Raw genomic sequence first — 22431 nt, 5'->3', positions numbered from 1 at the left:
ATTGGACATGCTGTATTTGGAAAGAAAAAAAGAAAAGAAAATGAAAAGAAACAACAGCAACTCTACATGGAAGCAAATGGATTTGAGGCTATGGTATTTGCATGTGTTTAGTCAGCTTCTCAGCCTCTCTCCTGTGCCTGCTGCAAGGGAATGACCCCTTCCCATCCTTCCAATGGGAAACAGGTGTCTCCTGCCAATTAGGATTTAAAAATCAACAGGGGCTTCTTGAGAGAATGATGACAAGTCTAATTGCAAGAAGCAGCTGTAGAGCTCTTGGCTACACCGAGATAGGGCTTATTAATCCCCATTTTGCTGTGTGCCTGGCACCGAGCTGGGGGCAGCTCCCCTGTCACAGGGTTGAAGCTGTAAAATGTAGGCCGAGTATTTAATGACCTGAGCTCAGCAGGAGGGATTAGAACGCCCTGAACTGATACTGTGAGTTGGGCATGTAAAAGTCAAGCGGACGCAAAGGCCCTATCTGTGCATCAGTTCAAATGGTTGCCACCATGACAGCGCGTGACCAGCATGTTTGCACAATGCCCTGTGAGTTATTCAATCTGATCATTTTTACTGGCCTGTTGTCAGGACTCCGCCCCTTGTCCAGGCTGGAGGTTCTTAGAGGTGCAGCCTCTAAATGGTTAGTGGTGTTAGCTTTTGTAGACACACTTATTCTTATATTACATAAGCCTAGTTTGAAGAGACTACAAAAAGCATGGTCATATAGTACACTATAGGAATGGAATTGGCAAGGCAAAACAAACACACACATTTATGCACTTTAAGGGCCTGTGGAGACAGGAATTTTAAAAAGAAATGAAAACTATTTACTTGAAAGAGCTTGCTAACGTTTCCAAGGAGCAGAGCCTTATTAGATTTCCCAAGCCCCTCCCATGCTGTTTTCTGGGCAGCATGTATGCAGAGATATGCTCATATGCATTCGCATCTATGCTCAGACATCACCTCCCAGGAAGGCCTGCTCAGTCAGTCCTTCTCTATGCTTCAGGGGGCACCTTCTTCATGCTGCACACCGGGGCTTCTTCGAGTGCCTTTCATATCTGCTTGCGTGCCTGGCTCATTCATTATCAGAGCGTAAACTTTTTGAGAGTGAATGTGTGCTTTGTCTCATATCCTTGTCATCTAACCTAGAACCCGCCATAGAGTAAGGGTTCAATAAATGTTTCTTTAAACTCTCACCTCTCAAACTGGGAGGTAGGAATCTCTCTGCCAAAGCGTCACTAATAATTGCCAAGGCAAACATAATGCAATCAGGCTGTTCTGTTGCCATCTAAGAAGTCATTCCTTTAAAATGCCAGTGAAGACAGGAAAGTCCAAGAAACATTCCTCCGGAAACACATGCAAACATTCATTCTGGAATTCCTTGGCATTCTCTCATATGAATAGCTCAGAGGGAGCCCAGCAGAGAGGAAAATGAAACCAGAGACTAACATTTGCTCATAGAAACTTACAGGCCTTAATATAGGCAGTGCTGGGAGGTCAAGGTCAAGTGGATGAACAGGATGAAGAATTTTCAGTAGGAAAATTCTGCAAGTCCTACAAACACATTCAAGTCTGCTGCAGAAACTGGTCCATATACTAATGAAATCCTTTTTAACTAAGACTTACTGGACTCTTACTCTATATTACCTTTTGCTCTGACCAATAGAGCCCAAGAGGAATAAGGTTTTGCCTTGGCCTAAGCTCCTTTCAGTAGGCAAGGAAAGCACTGAACGATGAGCATTGATGCACTGAATTCTGTGCTTTACTAACAAGATGGACTGCAAAGCATAGGGAGATGGTTTCAGTAGGAGTGAGATTTTGCCAGCCTGAGATAGGGATATAATTATGTTCGGGAGACAAAAAGGAGTTTTAGGAAGAGGAATTCATTAACATAAGCAATGAGAGCACAAGGTGTTTAAGGAAGACCAAATGAGGTGCATGTGAATCCCAGCATGGCCATGGTTAGAGGGGAGGGTGAATTCAGCAACGTGGGTGCCACAAGTCAAGTTAAGGAGCCTTCACTTGTTCTCTTAAGAGACCCTGGGTTCTTGTAAACAGACTTTCAAAGAGCAGAGAGACTAGCTTAGATCTATTCTTTATCACCCCAGTGGGCTGGCTCACATGGGATGTGTAAGAAGGGGGAGAGCTACTTCAGGTAACAATTGAACACGGTTAATCATCTTGGCAAAAGGAGTTGAAATCTTTAATTAGGGATAAGATCAAATGAGTGAGGTGAGGACAGAGATTTAAAGGACATTTCATAAATGGTATTGATAAGCCCGGAGGAGGAAGGGCGAAGGAAGGCTCCATGCTAAAACCAAGGTTTGCAGTTTAGAGAATGAGGTGGATGGTTATGGCATAAACAAAAATAGGGATTCCCAGCTGACTTTCAGGCAGATTAAATGCAGAATTTGTAAGTAAAGCTAAATTTATAAAAAGCAGATAGATTTTACCTAGGCGTCTGAATCTACACTGAATAAAGAATGTTTCCTAAAGAAAACATTTTAACATTGTGGGTCATTATGGAGACAAACAAGCCTGTACAAAGTGATAAAAAAATTAAAGGTTCAATTTATGATTTTAAATAATGTGTATATAGTGCAGAGAGAGAGGAGACCCACACATTTGATCCCCAAAATACAAAGTTGAGTTTATTGCTTGCTTAAGCAAGGGAGAACTTGGCTAGTTTTATTAAGCAAAGAAAAATCTTACAAAGGGTTTGGGGAAGAGCTTGTTTTGGGTAGCGTTGGTTACAAAAGCAAGAGAAGTTTGCCATAGTCTTGGAAACAGGGTTTTGTGTTGGTGACAGAGGATGGGGTGAGTTGATTACAGCCTTACAAGCATGTTCACTAGAGTGTGTGTGCCACTCAGTGGCTGGCTTTGAAAATGTAAGGCTGCCGCTGATTGGTTTTCAGAGCTGCTTTCACTGCAGCAAGTCCTCATGAATTGATTAGACAGATTTAAAATCGTTTTTGGTATTTGCTTGTTACCATAGCCCTTTAACTGCAGTTTATTGATTTAACAGGTTTAAAACTAGTTTCTAGTCTTTACTAGTTAGCAAAGCTCTAGAACTCTCAGGCTTTTCCTGGGAGCATAGGGACTTTAGTTTTTCTTTAATTATTCTTAATAGATACAAGACCAATTTAATAACAACTTAATAGTCCATTTCCTTGCACTACTACTCTGAACATCTAAAAATCAAAAGCATCTCCATTTTTAATTTCTTATAAAAATAGGATATCAAGCAAGAAAAGATTTCCAATATTGCCAAGTGTTTTGAATTTCTATGATCGTACCAATTAATCTACCATCAATTGCCTAGCACCTAACATATCTTCATATTTTGCCCATTTTCATGGTGTTACGCAGTGTCTCGTTCTAGAGAGAAGATTTCAAATTCAGTATTGAAGTGAGACAGTTGAAATTCAGAATGATTCCTTACTGAGTTTGTAGGTATTTGTGCTGTGGGTTTTCCTTTGTAAATTATTGGTGTGCCTGTCAAACTGTTTAGATACTTTGAATTCTAAGGTAATTTTTGGTAAGGCACCATTTGGTTCACTTACAGCTGATGTCTGGGGCTGTATGTGTTTCAGCTGTGGTTCTGGTCCTGACAGGCTGACAGAATGCTTGCTAAGTGGATATCTAAACAGATGTCTAAGCACATATGCCTTCTCTGCTCCGGATTAACAGAAGGCCTGAATTTTTTGGAATCCTCTACACTGTTTATATTGTGATGTAAGAATTGGAAGCTGTTTTAGTTTTCTTTTAACGTGGCTGAAAAGGGGTTCCACTTCAAAATTATTAAATTGGAAATAGCATTTAATTCCAAATACTGTGCCATATAGCTCTGATTACAGCACATTTCCAGGCACTGTAGTCGTCTGTGTTTACAACTAGCCATTACCCCCCATCTCCAAATACCCCTAAGGACCAGGCCTTCTTTCTGCTGGTTGGTCCAGTGCCTGGTGGAGGGCTTGGCACATAATAGTTTTTGTTGAATAAATGAACCAGTAAGTTTTTAATGCCAGATGCCAAAATATTTCTTAAATGCAAACAGAAGTCACATATTCCTTTTGTTATGCCAATTTCAAAGTTCCAATCAACTATAAACACTCAGAACCCCTAAAAGGTAAAAAAATGTTGAAAACAATCATTTCTAATCCTCTTATTTTACTTTATATAAGGGTTCCTGAAGAATAGAGCACAGAAGAATTTTTTGGTGGACTTTAAGGGCATTATGTTAAGTGAAATAAGTCAGACAAAGAAAAATAAATACAGTGTGCTCTCACTTACATGTGAAATCTAAACAAACAAACAAACAAACAAAAATTTAACTCATAGATATAATGAACAGATTGGCGGCTGCCAGAGGCGGGGGGCTCAGGGTGGGTGAATTGGGTAAAGACGGTCAAAACTACAGACTTCTAGCTATAAAATAAATAAGTCCTGGGGATGTGATGTGCAGCATGTTGATGATAGATAACAGTAGAGTATTGTATATTTAAAAATTGCTAAGAGAGATCTTAAAAGTTCTCATAACAAGAAAAAAAGTGTAACTATTTGTGGTGATAGATGTTAACTAGATGTATCTTAAAAATCATTTCAAAATACATATAAATATTGAATTGCAATGTTGCTAACTTACATATACTGTTTTATATAAATTATACCGCAATTAAAAAAAAAAACCCCAAAAAACTAAAACTAAGATCCAGAAATAGTTTTGAGTCTTAATCCAGTGTTTTTCCTTTCATTCTATCTGGACTTTTCATACATATTTTTAAGTTTTTTTCTGTCAGTACAAACCAGTCTCTAAACATCGTTTTTTAGCAGCTTCATCAAACTCTTTAAATTTAGTCTCCACATTTTCACTAAAATCAAATTCGTAAAGCAGAGTTCTTGTGATCAGTTCTTTTCCAATATTAAACCACTAAAATATTTCCCTAATGATTGTCACTAGCTACTTCCAGCTACTACTCTCAGTGTATTCCCTTGCAGATACCACACAAAAGAATGTCTCCAAAGAAAGAAATCCTAATGATAAAAAGGGAACAAAAGATAAGTCATGTAAAGTACAGTTCAGGCTTGATTAAATCTCAAAATATCTTGTAAACCTATGGTCAGATATGCTAAAGAGGCAACCTCTTGGTTTTGCCTGACTAGTTATAATCTTGCTTGTTATATTCAAATCATTTATTCCTTGTTTTCTCGGGCAGGAGCAAATATTACAACTCATGACCTTAGAGATGCTCTTGTTGAGGGGCAGAAAAGAGGAGAATGCCCTTAGTAAGAAGAAAATAAGCTAGAATATATTGGCATATATAGATTTTACAAGGTGTTTGTGAACTGAATCGTACTCTAAAGAAATTGAAGAATTTCTGCTGCCAAAGAATCTTGGGAAAAATCTTTTGTAAGTAAAAAAAAACAAAAACAACTAAAGTACAAATATAAAAATGTCCATAATACCTCGCTTTCTGTCAAAGGCAGATATGGCTGCTGATATGAAACCAAGTAATAGACTCATGGCCTCTCTTTTTGCCTTGAAATGGGACACCCGCTTGACTTGGAAGAACTAAAGGACATCGTGTTCCATTCCTTAAACAATCCAAATAATTGAAAATAAGCAGTGGTACTTACTTGTATACATAGAATCCCCCCTTCTCTGCCCAAGCTTGTACTTGCCCCTTCCAGCTGGCATTTCCGTGCTTGAATGCCAAGAGCTAGTTGAGGATCCTTCTCTTTTCCAGACAGTCAGGCCCTTCTTCCTCTGAGCACAAACGCTTCTCTATCTTCAAACTTCTACCTAAGGTTAGAATTGTGTTATGCTTGTCTCCTCACCCTGCTTTCCGCCCCCAGGCAAGACTAGGAGCAACATGATGTCAGGAATTGAATTTTACTTGTTTTTGTAACCCTAGTCCTTGCAGTGCCTGGCTCAGGGGTGCTTAATACATGCTTGGGAAGTGACTCAACAGCACTCCCAGGAAACTCTGGCCAATACAGCGATGTAGGAGGATTACCTTCATTTTCAGTAATAGAAGCATTACCCTTTCTGGAACACTATCGGCAACCTTGAGTCACCTGTGGCGGTCCATGCCTGAGGACACTGTGCCCTCCAAAGTAATACTGTGTCAGACTATTTTTGGATTCCTTTCTCTAACTTAACAAAAAAATGTTTTGCTTTTGTTGTTAATTTCCTTTAGAAGAACCTCCACAATAGGAATGCTTTTTAAATATTATTTCATTTAACTCTCACAACAACCGTATGAGAAGGGTTGCTTAAGAGTTAGAGATGAAAAGTTGAAGGCTCAGGGAGGTTAAGTCATTACCACAAAGTATCAAGAATCACTCTAGAATTTGGACCCATGTATATCTTACCCTGAACTGTGCTCTTTCAAATTGACTATGCTGATTGATTCCACTTTTTAATCTGTTCTTGATCATTAGTGCCAGCTTCACTCAAGAGTGAGGTAGCCTGCCTCTAAGTAAACCCCAGGTGACCCTCAATTCCTGGTATCAACATCCTGTAGTCCCTTCCCACATTGTCTCAAGGTTGATATGTGTGACGAGTACGTGGCAAAAGGTATGCCACTTCTGAGATTAGTTATAAAATGCTGCAGCTTCCATTTGGAGCACTCTCTTGCCAGCTCACTCTACCTCTTCCTGTTGGATCTCTCACTGTGATGCAAGCAAACTGCCATATTGTGACTAGTCTTTTGGTGAGGTCCATGTGACAAAAGACTGAAGCCTGCAGCCAACAGACAGGGAAGAACTGATTCTTGTCAATGATCATTTAAGTGAGCTCGAATGAAGGTGATCCAGTTGTTCCAGCCTTGAGATGACTGTAGTCCTGGCTTACTATGAGACCTGACTGTAACTTATGAGACCTTGAACCAGAACCACCCAGCTCAGCTGCTCCTAGATTCCTGACACTCAGATACTATGTGAGGTAATAAATGGTTGATGTTTTAAGATGCTAACTTTTGGGGGTAATTTGTTACACAGCAATAGGTTAACTAATACACAGGAGAGACACATAAGTCTCTCCATCAGCTTTCCAGTATAATTGGGGACAGAAAACTTTAGTCTCTAAAATCACACCATTTAGCCTACTGCCTGCCTCAGCTCACATGATGATGGATAAAGACCTTTATTAGACTAAAGTGCTGTTGTCCAAGCCTTGCTTCTAGTGTATCAAATCTGAAGAGAAACAGACCAATAATAATTTTTCACAATTTAGCAATTGGTGGGCAAACGTTCCCTCTTAAGCCTTTGACTCTTCCCTAGGCTCTGGTAGGTGGTTATTTATAGCTGATTCTGAGTTATTGCTGCATAATATCCCCACATGCAGTTTGCACAGTATTTATTGAGCAGCCTTTAATGATGAATAGAGTGAGAAACACCAGGCAAAGAATATGGTAATAACAGTACATAAATTTTATTTTCATTTAGCATGAAAACACCTGATTTCCTTCAACACTATAAACATGTCACATTATTAGGCAGTGAAAGGCTGATGAATTTAGACGTTCATTTAGACATTGTTTTGAACGGAAAATGTACTTTAATTCCACTTGCCTACACTATTACAGATCATTTTATTTTTGTTTTAATACATTTCAGTCTGTTTTAATTAAAAACAAAATCCCAAGAAGAGAAAGCAACTGGGAAGTTTTCTAAGGATGAGATTTGTTATTTAAAAGACATTATACTTCTTCTCCTGAGAACAGAAGCAGCCTCAGGATAGAACACTTTAGGGTCAGAGTTAGCAAATATCTCATGTTTTGTAGTTAATAAACAAGATTAAAACTAAGTGTTCAGGATGAAACTCAGCTAGACCACTTTTTTAAGGCAAAATAAAAAATGCATTAATTATCTACAATTTTGTCATTAAAGAAGGGAATTTCTGGGAAGGGAATGTATTTCTAGACATAACTTTAAGAAATAGATACCTACAAGCTTAAGTTACTGCCCGGTAGAAAGGCAGTCAAATGTCTCAGCAACAGCTTAATTATTGTTAAGCTCATGATTTGTTGTTCATTAGCATAATGAGTTTTCTACCACCAAGATTCTGTCAGTTGTTGTAATAGAAACTCCTGCTTTTAGCGCTTATCATTCTGCTGGTAAAAAAAAAAAAAAAGGTTCTGGCCCATCTAAAATCTAAAAGCAGGGTAAATAAGCTCTCCACGTGGGTGCCAGTATGGGCGTTTTGAAAACAGGAAACGAGAGAAAACCTATGTGCTGTTAACTACAACGCTAGTTCCAATCATACAGCAGGGTGGAGGCTTTATGTGACTCAGCAGTGCCCTTTACACTGAACACAATGAGGGCCTATAGGTGGGACTGTAATGAGTCAAGGTGATAGGCCAACAATGTTTCCAAAGGAAAACAAATTAAAGAGTGGTCACAGGGTCTGACATCCAACCGGGTAAGTTAGTTCTAAATTACATTTCACAGACGATTAGGTGACATGATCAGGAGGTGAGGATGGGGTGGGGAAGGCAGAGGGAACACTGAGGTGACAGCCCTGGATAACTGTATTCTCAGGATGTACGGCTGATTTGTAGGGTGACATAAAGTGAGGTGCCAGGATTTATCAAGAGTACTTTTATTTAGTGGAGAAAATACATTCATCCCTTGGTATCTGTGAGGGGGTTGGTTCCAGGACCCCCCCTCCCACACATACACACACACAAATCTTCAGATGCTCAAGTCCTTTATATAAAATGGCATAGAATTTGTATATATATATATATATATATATATATATATATATATATATTCTACATACATATTCCCATATACTTTAAATCATCTCTAGATTACTTATAATCCCTAATACAATGTAAAATCTATGTAAATAGTTGTTATGCTGTATCGCTTTGGGAATAATGACAAGAAAAAAGAGGTCTGTACGTTTCAGTACAGACACATCATCGTAGGCCTAACTACATAGTACATGTCAGCCCTGATGTTACATTTCCCCTTGAATGCTTTCCATCTGTGGTTTGTTGAATCTGTGGATGTAGAACCTGTGAATATGGAGAGTTGACTGTATTTGAAATTGACAACTTGAAACGATTATAAGATAAACTATTATAAGACCCCTTTCTTTTAAACAAATAGTCCCTCCCTTCTATCCTCTTGCTGTCCCCAGATCTCTTGGCCACCGTGTAGCTGGAAAGAGCAGAAGACCTAGAGAGAGAGAGAATGAGGAGTCCCCAAAAAACTCTATCAATGACCAACTCTAACCTCTTTTATTCTCCCAATCATGGTTGAAGGACATGCTTTGAGCTGTTTGTTCCAGGAATCACTATTTTCAATTGCTTAATAATGTGCACACTCTCTTGTTTGCAAATGATAGAAACCAAAGTTCAACAAGTTTAGGGAAAAATAGAAGAGAAGAGGAGAGAAGAAGGGGGGAAAGGAGAGAAGGGGAGGGAACGGAAGGAAAGCGAAGGGAAGACAGACAAAAGCATTTGACTGATGAAACTAAAAACCCAGGTGTGGCTGTTGAGTTGAAGCTCTGTTCCTGACACGCTAAAACTAAATGCTCCAACGATATCACCAGGGTTTGATCTCTCAACTCTGTTTTCCTGGTGTTGGCTTCATATTCAGGTTCTCTCTCAATATGATAAGAATGATGGTCCTAGAGTTCAAGGCTGACATAGCCACCAGCACTCATGATCCCAGAAAAAAAGTGCGTCTCTTACAACAGCTTTGAAGGGAAGCATTGGGGGGTGAATTTTCACAGGCCCAGCTCGGGTCCCATACCCATCCACAGGCAAATAAATTACTGTGGCAAATAGGATGGGATATGTTGATTGGCTAGGACTGAGCCATATGCCCAGAGGGAGAGACTGAGGAGGATACTGAGTACACAAAAAAGCTCATTTTTACTATAGAAAAGGCAACACATAAAATCTCAGAAAACATGTGCAAATTATATATCTGATAAGAGGTTGATACCCAGGATATATAAAGAATTTCTTCAATTCAACAACAAGAAAAGCAAACAACCCAATTTAAAACATGAGCAAAGGATCAAATAGACATTTCTCCAAAGAAGACATACAAATGTCCCATGAGCACATGAAAAGATGTTCAACATCACTAATCATTATAGAAATGCAAATAAAAACCACAATAAGATACCACCTCACTCATATTAGAATGGCTAAATCAAAAAACATGAAATAACAATGATAAGGATATGGAGAAATTGGTATCCTATGCATTCTTAGTGGAATGTAAAATGGTGCAGATGCTATGAAAAGCAGTGTGGCAGGTCCTCAAAATTTTAAAAATAGATTTACCATATGGTCCAATAATTTCACTTCTGGGTATATACCCAGAATACTGAAAACAGGGACTTAAACAGATATTTGTACACCCATGTTCACATCACCTTTATTTGCAACAGCTAAAAGGTGGAAGCAACCCAAGCGTTCATCAATGGATGAATGAATACACAAAATGTGGTGTATACCTACAACGGAACATTATTCAGCCTTAAAAAGGAAGAAAAATCTGAGACACACCATGACATGGATGAGCCTTGAGGACATTATGCTAAGAGAAATAAGCCAGTCTCAAAAGGATGAACACTGCACGATTACACTTATATAAGGTACCTAAAGTAATCAAATTCATAGAGACAGAAGGTGGACTAGTGGGCCCAAGGGCTGGGGGGAACGGGGGGAGGGAGTTGTTGTTCCATGGGTGCAGGGTTTCAGTTCTGCAAGCTGTAAAGAGCCCTGGGGATGAATGGTGGTGATAGTAGTACAACAATGTAAAGGTACTGAATACCACTGCTGTACACTTAAAAATGGTAAATTTTATGTGTATTTTACAATTAAAAAGAAAGTCATGTCCATTGTAGAATTTTAGAAAATGTATAATGTTGGCCAAGTTGTTTCTAGATCCTTCTTCTCCACTTACCCTTTCGTGACTTCCTTCTGAACATCTTCCATCCAGGTACTCCGGAAACCATGCCGATCCCTCCATACTCCACCCTGATTTGTTTTCCCTCCACTGGGTAGCTCTAGAAACTTCCTAACTCCCTACTCTGGTCACATGCCTGTCCTAGGGCCCCCCTCAGGGCCAGGGAGCCTATAAGTCAGGTGTGCCAAAGGCTATTGATATCTGTGTTTTGAAAAAGGAGCACATGAAAAATCTGTTTCTACCTAAATGTAAATAACTTCAACATATTTCACGGGATAATTAACTCTTGGGCTTCCATATATAACTGCACGGCATTGTGATTGCTAAGCCAAATCATCAGTTAAGGGTCGTTTTCGCATTTATCTGTAAAAGTAACATTTCTACTGCATAAGCACCATTTGTCACATAATAATGTGTTTACTTGGATGGCATTTCTATCCATCGGGTGAGAAAAAGAGTCACAGCTAAGTCTGTTGCTTGCAATCTCACATGCTCTTGATTCCACTTTTCCTCAGATTATAACTAAAAATTCTGAGAAACTCAGTGACAACAAATGGACAGCCAGATACAGTGCAATGGGCATACCTTTGCAGTATAGATAGTCCACCTGATAAACCTAAGTTCCAACGCTACTTGTGCCACTCACAAATCATATGACCTTCAGAGGTCACTTAAACTATAAAATAGGACTAATAATACCAGCTCCCAGGGATGTGATTATTACATGAGGTAACATACGGTAAGCTCCTGGCTCATTCAAAGCCTCTCCAAATGCCAGTTTCCTTCTTCTTCCTCCTTCTGCAGGCTCACTGTAGAGCTGGCTCCAGAGCTACTGATTAATCAAAGCCCAACCACTACCTACATGTTCCCATTCCTTACCTTGCTCAACAGTCCCATCTGTTTAGTCTAAGCAGACGCTGCCGAGGTCGGATGAGTAAAGCTACAACAATAAGCTTCAGGCATATGGAAGGAGGTGCGAGAATAAATAAGCCTGCTCTGCACAGGCAGAAGGAACTGTCCCCTTTTCTCTTCTTTAAAATCAATTCTTGAGCCAAACATGGTAAATATATATTGACAAAAGTGATAACTCTTTAAGGTTGTAGGTTTTATTTAGGAAAGCAGTGGGTCCTCAGAATTTGAAAAACACACTTGTCATTTGTAAAACTCTAAATGAAAGTTAAAAAATGCTGTTATACCACCTTTTCCCAGAACCTCTAGTGTTTTCCCCATCCCACCCCCTGCTGTTCCCATAACTGATGTAGAAGTGATCTAATTTATGAGCTAAATAGGGTGACTTTAGAGGTGTGTGTTTGGCATTCATTTCAATTTCTATTCGTATACAAGTTATTACTGTCTGCTCTCATGAAACAGTTTATTCCATCATAACATATATTTTAATGAAAGTCATATTTTTTGGAAATACATTAATCTAAGAATAAATGAATAAATCATGTTATTCTACTGTAGTGCTCTTTCTCTAATGGCTTGCTTTTTTGGCAAATATATTAGAAATGTCATGTTTGTTTCTAAGCAGACATAAGCTGGTGATAACTTGTCCATAAGTCAACCAAAGAAATTTCATAGAAGCATTTGAATTTCATCAGGGCTGGAAGTCCAGATACATTATTACTTTATTTTTACTGGAAATTGGGGTAAGGCAGGAGATGGGGAAGCAAGATGTTAAATCATTTGGTAACCCCAAATAATTTTCTGTGTTGTTCATAGTACATACACATTCTATATTACTGCCATCATTCCTAGCTTGCATCCATGCTGTCTCAAGGTCACATAAATTGTAAATACTTTTCAAATGACTTATATGATCTGATGCAACCATTTAAAATTTTACTGACTGCTCTCAGAGTAATTCAGTTATGACATGGCATGCTGTTTAACAAACAAGGAAGTCATTGCAAATTCATCTTCCCACTGAGCAATTCTACTTTGAGGTCCACCACCATCTGTAAACGAACTCTTCCAAACTCTGGACTCAATATCTCCCTCCAAAAACAAGCATCACTGACAGCAATAAAAATACCAATTAGACTCTTTTTTTCTTCAGTGTTTTTGATCTCTGTGAACTACACTACACTACCCAAATTTCCCAAATCCGAAACCTAGAGGTCAGGCTGGATTTGCCTGAGGACACGAGGAGAAGCAGCAAGAAACGCTAAATCCTAATCATAGCATCTTAATCTCTTTGAACCTGCATACTTCTCTCCGCATTCAAGGCAGTCACCATTAGGAACCCATCAGTAATTTCCCGGGATCCTGTGTCAACCTCTTAGCTTCCTCACTCTCCACTGTGTGGCCAGAATAATTGTTCTCAAGGGCAAATCCAGACACATAAATCCTCTGTTTACCTTTCAAACCTTTCATTTGACACCTACTGATCCGGGGATAAAATCAAAACTCATTAACTTGTATTGAAAATCCTTATGATCTGGCCCTTGTTTATTTTCTAGTCTCATTTCTTGCTAGTCCCTCTCTTCACTCTGTGCTCCAGAAACAAGAATTATTTGCAGCTTCCTGATCACACCATTCTACTTTTCTCTAGCTTAACTGTACTCTTTCGTACCTATTTCCCACTTTGTCTATGCTTCCAATCCCCCTTGCCTTGACTGCCTCCATTTTGTCTTCGGAGTTCTAGCTTGGGAATCTTCCCTTTGAGAGCTGGTGAGGCGCCTTTGTGAGCTGTTCACCATGCATCATGTGCTATGCATACGAGTATTATCTTCACAGTCACCCACACCGAACAGCATAAGATCCTGCGGGTAGGAGTGTGATGACTTCAGGGTCAGCCCTGCCCTGCTGTGGTTCTGTGGAGAATGATTTGCTTGGTGGCTCCCCCACCTCCTCCAACACACACTCACTCAAGTCCATATATTTTCACTGAAGCTTCACCAGAGAGCTAGACGGACATCTTTATAGCAGTCACAGAGCACAGAGAGCTAAGATTTCATGACTACAAAGGACAATAACAGTGCCCTTTATTCACAGAGACAGTGGCCCCATAAGCCCCCATCCACAAGTGTTTCATGGGGAGGGAAAATCATCATCTGGCTTGTACAAAGTTATCTGCTTTACCAGGGATTCCTGTTTGGATGTTTCTCAGACTGTGTGCTGACACAGTCCTGGAAGTTTCTCTGGATGAGGGGAAGGCATTAAAAGTCAGTACTTGGGACACTTTCCTCTTGATGCTCTGAGGAAGCATCTTTGTTGACCACAGAGTGTCCCCAGAATTGACTGTGGCCCAGTCACATTTCAGACTGCTCTGAATAGTGACCTGTGAATGAGCATATATGTACTTCTCTAACATTACATCCAATAACTGATTTTAAAAAAAATACCTGCACAGATGTTAAATAATGGCTATCTTTTGCTAGTTAAGGGAAATCATATACTTATCTTTTATTATTTATTTATTTATTTATTCATCTTTTGCTTCTGGGACTCACAATCACGAACCACAGTTTGCAAACAGTTCTTATTTTGTGATATTTTGTGGCTTTAAGTAATTTAAATCAATAAACCTATTGATGTTGCATACTATTGTTTTAAAATAAGGCAGTAAAAGAGGGGCAGAGGCAGCAATCACTGATTCACTGTAAACTCATTTTTTTTTTCCTAGCAGATCATTCTGAGCTCAGGTATAACTTTTTTTCCAAATACATTTTTGCTTACAGCCAGTTTTGTTCTTTATTTTTGTAAGTTATGTGTCCAGCAAACACTCCAGCTAAGTTGTAAAAATTTACATTGGTCCCATCCAAACTTACCTGTATCTTTTCTCCTTTTATTTATGTTTTAAGTCTAACTCTACCATTTTAAATTCTCTTTAATTCCAGGCCATGACTATACAAGTGGTTTCCTGTGGTTTATACAGTCATACAACAATTTTTTGAGTACCCACTATATGTCAGACACTTTCTTAGATACTGGTTATACAGAAATAACAAAACAAAACAAACATACCTGCCATCACAGAGCACACATCCTAGTGGGTGAGGATTTCATCAATGTAAAACATCAGTTAAATTATGCGTCATGTTGGATACCTATACATTTAAGGCTTATGTATTATTTAACAGTATAGCAGGGAAATAATACAAGCGTTAAAGGGTATGTGCAGTTTTAGAGAGAAGGGCCTCCTCAATTCAGAGGTTAACATTTTAAAAAGTTGTGAAGGATGTTGGTCTGAACTTCGCCTTTGGTTGACATATGCAACAGATTTGCAAATAAACTAATTACTAACCATTGTTACCCCAACAAATTTTAATTAAAAAAAGGAAAATAAATAAAAAAGTAAAACAAAACAAAAAACCCTAATACTATATATATATCACCGATAATAAAGGAGCTGTGAAATCGATTTCAGAAAAACACTCCTCTATCACTCTTGGAAGTTACTTATAAAGGTTGTCCCATATTCTTCTCAAGGGAACTTGCTTTAAATAGTCTAAAAGGCATCACGTTATCATGAATAAACTAAGACACACATTATACCTGAATGTGCTACCTGTATGTAAAAAACTATACAACTCACATCTTTGCAGTACACCAGCCTGCTTTTAGTTTTAATTAGTGACATTTTACTGTGTCATATACCAGCTTGTCTTAACTGCAAATTGCACCGCATAGGCACATTAAAAAAAGGGGAAAGTAGGAATACATCAAGGAACCTAAATACAAACGTCACATTATTTAGAATCAAGCTACAACAAAAACTCTACAACATGAGAGGGTGAAGAAAATGAAAACATTTCCAAAGGTATTTATTGAGAAATAGTAAAGATGTACATATTTTTACAAGCTTTTAATATTAATTTACATTTCTTTAAATTATGTAGGCCCCGATAATCTATACTTTACTAATACATAACAGAAACCCTTGACTTTGACTGTGAGAGCTCCATAATGCTACCATAGTTGGGAGTCAAAATGCAACTTTGGCTCATGATGCTTAAGTTTGTTTTGAAAAGAAATACTAAATGCCATATTCACTGAGAATGTAGGCTTGTCATAAACAAATGCGCTTTAGAAAGAATTCATACTGGAGCATGCTGTTGACACTATTTTGCATCTTAGCTCACCAGAGACTAAGGAAAAAAAAGTTTTTAAACAGTATCTACTTTTTGTGCACAAACTGTATGATTCTAAAATAATTATTTTTGCCTCTGAATTTGTTTCACACACTTTTGCAGGGGTATAGTGACTTAACATTGCATGCTATAATATTACCGCCAGGCTACCTGTTTTGCTATTTTTCAGGTGCAGCAGAAGATGGTGACCTTTCCTAGTGATATACCACCTTTGTACCTAATGCAGCCCCAAATCCATTCTCACTGCAGAACATTTCTCAGATGGTTTACAATAAGGCGCAAGATTCTATTGGTAAATAGAATGTGGACATTGCCAAAGGGGCTGTTTTCTCGTTTGTTGGTTTATTTTTCGATTGTCAGATCAGACAGGAAGAGGGTCTTCTGTTGCTAACGTGGGAAGGGATGCATTCTAGTTTGAGCATGCTCAAAGTTGAATGACAAGCTGTGATGTTGGCTCATCGGCCTGTACCACTGCAGTGCCCGACAAGCTCTTCTCTTTCAACATAGCATTTAGGTTTGATGTGGGCAGCCTCTTCTGAACACATAATCAGAGAAGACGTGTGTGAGAAATAGCACTGGGTGACGCAGTCAGTGACCCTCCTCTTTGCCCTGGGAAGGGGCATTCCTTTCTGCACCTGCAAGTTTAGCAGCACAAGAAACCTTGCTTGTTTGATATAAAAAAGAATGACAAATTTAGATGTAATGCCACAATTCTGTCATTTAAAGAAACTATACATTAAAGATAATTTTGTTTTATTCACAGTAATAAATATTTAATGTTTTAGTGCACAAAATATAATTAAGTATCAATCATCAATGCAGCTCTTTAATTTCTTAAACTGCTATTCTCAAGCTAAAGGCTAACAGAAATGTAAGATATTATTATTATTATTATTATTATTATTATTATTATTATTAAAAGCATTCCAACCTTAATTTGTCTGCAACTGTACTTAGGGCAGAGGTAGCCAAAAGCTATATGATTTAAAGAATAAGTTTTAGGCTTGTGTGGTGAAATCACAATCTTATGTAAAATTGGATCTCAATCTCTTTCTGCCCAATGTAAACATGGCCTTTGCATTCAGTAAAGAAATACAGGATTATTGCCTGGAAAAGAAAATCCCCTTTCCATAGCGAATGTGGTGATCATTGTGCAAAGCTCTGACTTTATGGGAGCCACCGAAGCCTCTGATGATGAACTATCACAATATGCCTCTGGCTAGGGACACTGCCTGGTAGCTGGGCTCCAGGTTCCACATTATGGCATTTTAAACACAGAACTGCAGGTGCAGACATCATTAAATCACTCCTAGATCTCGAAGTCTTAAATTTCCACAAGGGAAATCATGTCATACAAAATGACAGGAAAACCTGTATTGTGTTCCTAACATGGGCTACACACCAAGAAAAAAAAAAACATGCAAACACGATGACAGGTTCTCCTTGCAATGAATGCAGTCCACTGTGCAGTAACAGTACAGGTAGAAGCTAAGATATGTCGGTTTGTAATGGAGAGCAACTGGATTGATGTGTTAAGACCGAGAACCAGGTACCATTTCACTGTTGTAATTCTAGTAATGCTGCCAAGATTGGGCTCACTTGCTAATTTATTTTATGGTGATATTCTAGGTAAAATTTTCATTGATTCACTTTTTTCCTTAGAAGCCACTACTGATGACATTTCAGTTTTGCAATGGTATTGGGAATAAATATACTTAGCTTTATTTTAAGCCATGTTTACTCAATGTGAACTTTAAGCCATGTTCATGGCACAGTCTAAGAAAGTTTCGGTAATATTTGCCTGTGATTTCATGAGAATATTTTCCTCTATGCAACTTACACTTATCAAAAAGTCCAACTCGAAACAGTGCAAGTCGTCATGAATATGGCTCTTAGTTTTCTCCAGTAAAACTGTAGAAAGGGTACTCAAGACTTCAACATACATTTCACTTTCTAAGTAAAGGTCCCACAGTCTTCCCCAGACCTTCTGCTTATGGTTGGATGCACAAATAGTTGCCTCAGACAATCATTGGAATTATTAAGAACCCAAATAAAACACAAGCTTTCCTTTATTGTTATTGTTTTCTTATTGCAACAAATACTCGGTTTCTTGCTGATGCAGTATTAAGCTTTGACAGCTTGAATTTTAAATTTGGTCATGTTAAGAACGGTCACAAAGGTTTTTGTTTTTCATTATCTACAGAGATTTTAACCAAAGTTACATTGTAACACACAAACGCTGTCTTGTCTTTAAGGCACAACACATCAGTATGAACATTCTGTTTGCCAAACTTAAAAAAGAGACAATATTAGATTCCCATCTCACCTCCCACCTCCCTCCCCCGACAAATGAAAGAAAAATTGCATCCACTTTCAAAGTCAGCTGCTAAGAAAGTCACAGTAAATTATCTTCATCAATAATTTACACAAATTACAGGTCTAGATAGGAGTGTCCTTATACAGTCTGAGTGCATTCCAATTCAGATTTTCTGGGCTAGGTAGGCTAAAGTCAGATTCAAACCTCAGGGCTGAGAAGGGCTCTTGTTTTGAGGAATGTTGTTGATGGACACCACCTTGTCAGACGTGGCATGTGTTGGTGCTTTGCCAGGGTCCGAGTTCTTTGCTAAAGCTGTTAATTCCAGTTAGGACTCATTTGGTGTGTACCAGCAACCTCCACAGATTTTTTAAAAACCATTAAAGTGTTGTAAATATAAGACCATAGAGCTTCTTTTCTGTAGCACTAAAGTTTAATCCCGTTCAGCAATCTGAATTCTTCATTCTGGAATTTTCATTCCAAATATGATTTCCTCCTTTAAGACAATTTATATGTGTAAAGCCAGAGGCATTGAATCACACATAAAAATTCAGTGTACTTGAAATATATTTATATATATATATATATATATATATATATATATATATATATATATATATATATATATATATATAAACGGATCTCCAGCTAGAGAACACAGTTACAAATACTCTAATTCCAGTGCTTGATGTAGAGCCAAGAGGTCTGAGTGACTTGATATCCTCCAAAAGGGCATGTTGTGCTGTGTGGTTAAGAGAGGGAAGGATGAGAGAGAAAAGGGGAAGGAATGGAGAGAGATCATAACTATTGTCTCAATGAAGCAGTCGTACACACAAGGATGTGTAGTCCACCCAACTTCAAGGGAGGGCACTTAAGAGAGGGATGATCATATTTGAAGGCTTGGTAGCATCAATACGGCAATGTCAAAATCATAAAGAAATAGATCTGAACTGGATTTTAATCATAGGAAAAGCAAATATTGAGATTTTTTAAATTTTGTTTTAGGTAGCTTAATATTTACTCTGGAAAGTATCATTACCAACAGCAGCATCTGGGAAAGCAAGCTGGGCACCAAAATCCTATGTGGCTGATGAAAAGCACGTTTTAATCACTACATCAATCCTACGTCCATGTCTCAGTTAAAAATAAATTTAAAAAATGATAAACTTCCTAAGCCCAAAGTCTTTTGTCTATTTGAGAGGAAGGGGTGAATTCCTTTCTATGTAAAATAATACTTTGAAGCTGGACTATCTACATAAAGTAGAAAATGATGTGGGAATGATCAACTATCTTTCTTGTTTGGGGTAACTAACTTAAGTGAGTAGAGTTAACCAATTTATTTCACTGTTGTGGAATTGAGAGAAGGCACTCTAACAACCATTCTCAATGGGGCAGGATTTCACACCCAAGGGGACAAAAATGAGTTCTTCTGGGGTAAAAATTCTTAGACATTACAACAGTCTGTGGCCCTACAAAAATACACCAGTATCTGGTATATGTGTGGTATTACAATTTCATAGAGCGGCATGATCAGAAAAAAGATGTCTGCCATGACTCCATTGTGGGCAATAATGAAAGAAAGTAACACTACACTAGAGCAATTAACAAAATCAAAGCAGTATTTGTAAGTTTAGGCTAATGACATTTTGTAGAACATCTATCTATCTATCTATCTATCTTCTATCTCTCTATCTCTCTATCTCTATCTCTATACCTATCTATCTATCTACCTATCTATCTATCTATCTATCTATCTATCTATAATCTCATATATATTCATGTATAATGAAAATAAAACATGGAGAATATATTTTATTATAAAAATGAATCAGTAAAATAATAATCGCTGTTGTATCATTCTTTGCTGTCTAGTATGACAGCCATTAGTTCCATGTGACTATTGAGCACTTGGAATGTGGCTAGTCCAGTTCAAAATGAATATTGAATTTCAAAGACTTAGAATGTAAAAAACAAAACAAAACTGTAAGCATCCTATTAATGATCATTTTTATATTTATTAGGTGTTGAGACAATAATATTTTGGACCTATTGGGTTAAAATTTATTACTAAAATTAATTCTGTCCCATTTTACTTTTTAATGTGGCTTCTAGAGAGTTTACAATTTCAAACATGACTCATATTATGAATTTCTATAGGAGAGTGTGGCTATTAATATTCCTAAACTTCAAAATTTCTTCTTAAATCTCCAAAAAAAGACCTATGTTTTAGGTCAAATTAAAGCACAGAAGTCCACCTAGATGTACCTTTTTTTTTCATTCAGCTCAGATCTATTTTAATAACAAAATAATACTTAATATTTTTGCACATGCAATTATAGCTACATCCAAAGAAAAGCATGCATTCTGGATACTAGAGAAACCAACCACCTGTGTTTCAAAATAGAATTATAAGCCTTCACCATCACCAAAACTGTACCTACATAAACAACCATTTGGAAATAGCATTCTAACTGAGTTCTTATCCTTTTGGCATCATGCCTTTTTTTCTCCTGAAGTTATAGGTGTAAAGCAGAAGTTATAACAACTAGTATACCAAATCTACTGGGTTGTAGGAAAAGTCATGACGCATTTTTGCAACGAAAAACAGAAAAAATACGTCATGACTTTTCCGATAACCCAACAGTTTTTAAGCCGTGAATAACTGAGGTAGACTTTATAAGTTTTAATTTTCAAAGGCATATCCTGTTTCTGGTTTGGAAAACAGTATTTTATTTGCCCTGATCCAAATACATGTGAATGTCACATAGGCTAAAAGACATGTAAACTCTTGCTGTAGTAGCAGCATTGACTGCTATTTGTCGTGTGTTATTTATGTTGCTGATATGAAACATCAAAACAATGTGGACTCAGGACACTGACAAACTCCAGAAGATATTTCAATTCTGTGAAACTGGAAGGGTTTCAAATAGTAGTCAGCAATGAAAGTTGTTTGTCAAGGCTGCATCCCTGACTTCATACAGAACGTCCTTGGGGCCAGTGTGCTGTCTTGGGTCACTGACACTGCTAATTAAGCCCAAGCCAAGCCTGTACCAGTTCTCTTAATGTGACAGGAAAGCACAGAGAATATCAAGTATGGCTTCCAACTTGTCACCAAGCCTTCTAAAGGGGACACTTTTTCTCTATTTTACTTGATTTGAATTGACTACAAACATAAATCATTTCCTTTATCGTTCTACGATAGCTCTAAACTTTTCTAAAATAACTGTTTATATTGATATGTTTTTGGAAAACAAATCAGGTAAACACCAGCACATGCAAGTGTTTAGTGAAGGTTTTATTAGATGATTTGAAATCTCCTCAGGATAAAAAAAAAAACAGCATTCTTTCCATGTAAAACAACATAAGCTGATATGTTACTGTTTCAAAATATTAATTCATCCTTTTGCTTTGTTTTACAAATTATATCACTTTTATCCTGGCTAGATGATATTTTGCTATCATTCAGAGAAGGAAGCAGTAAATCTCAGTGTTGCGGCGTATGATACAGTCTGGTGTCTGGGCCATTCCTGGTATCATTCCTCTTTTGATCTTGGACCAACCATTTAATGGTTTTTAACTGCCTTGATTTCTTCTTCAGAAATGTGGGCCAGATGAAAGACTTATTTAAGTACCTAGGGCCTATGAGATCTTGTGAATATGTTCAAAGCCAGCTGCTTGGCTTCAATCATGTACCAATGGCTCACCAAAATAGACAACACTCTTCTAGGAGATGTGAGGCATGTTGCTTCTAAGTCTCTACCACAAGTTGGCACAAAAGGATCTGAATAGTTGCATCCCATTTCAATAACGTTTATTAAATAACAGTTTCTCCTTCAGTTCTTAAGTCTACCATCAGCATTTATCATTACTTACTACTAGGAACTCACAAAGCCCATATGGCATAAAGAATGGATGAGAAAAAGTGTAAAAACTGAATCGCATGATTTTCTATGAAGCTCATTAAACTTCTTTATGTTGTGAAATTTCATGTGTTTTAAATAGTGATTTTTCTCCATATTTCTTACATACCATTATATCTGTGTGTAATAAACACACACACACACACACACACACACACAC

At 37.8% G+C, this 22431-nt stretch overlaps 1 long non-coding RNA gene across 1 annotated transcript in view; it reads right to left on the bottom strand.

Annotated features, from left to right (window-relative positions):
- Window positions 1-5897, bottom strand: part of LOC109372143 (uncharacterized) — a 63455-nt gene extending 57558 nt beyond the window's left edge. The window contains exon 1 of the long non-coding RNA XR_002122002.1: window positions 5635-5897. This is a non-coding gene — a long non-coding RNA (uncharacterized LOC109372143). The remainder of the gene's footprint in view (window positions 1-5634) is intronic.
- Window positions 5898-22431: the final 16534 nt, after the last annotated feature.

Source organism: Hipposideros armiger, unplaced genomic scaffold (genome assembly GCF_001890085.2).
Source record: "Hipposideros armiger isolate ML-2016 unplaced genomic scaffold, ASM189008v1 scaffold_614, whole genome shotgun sequence".
Classification (NCBI taxonomy): Eukaryota; Metazoa; Chordata; class Mammalia; order Chiroptera; family Hipposideridae; genus Hipposideros; species Hipposideros armiger.
The sequence above is the reverse complement of the archived record's forward strand: the minus strand, read 5'-3'. Positions and strand labels throughout refer to the sequence as shown.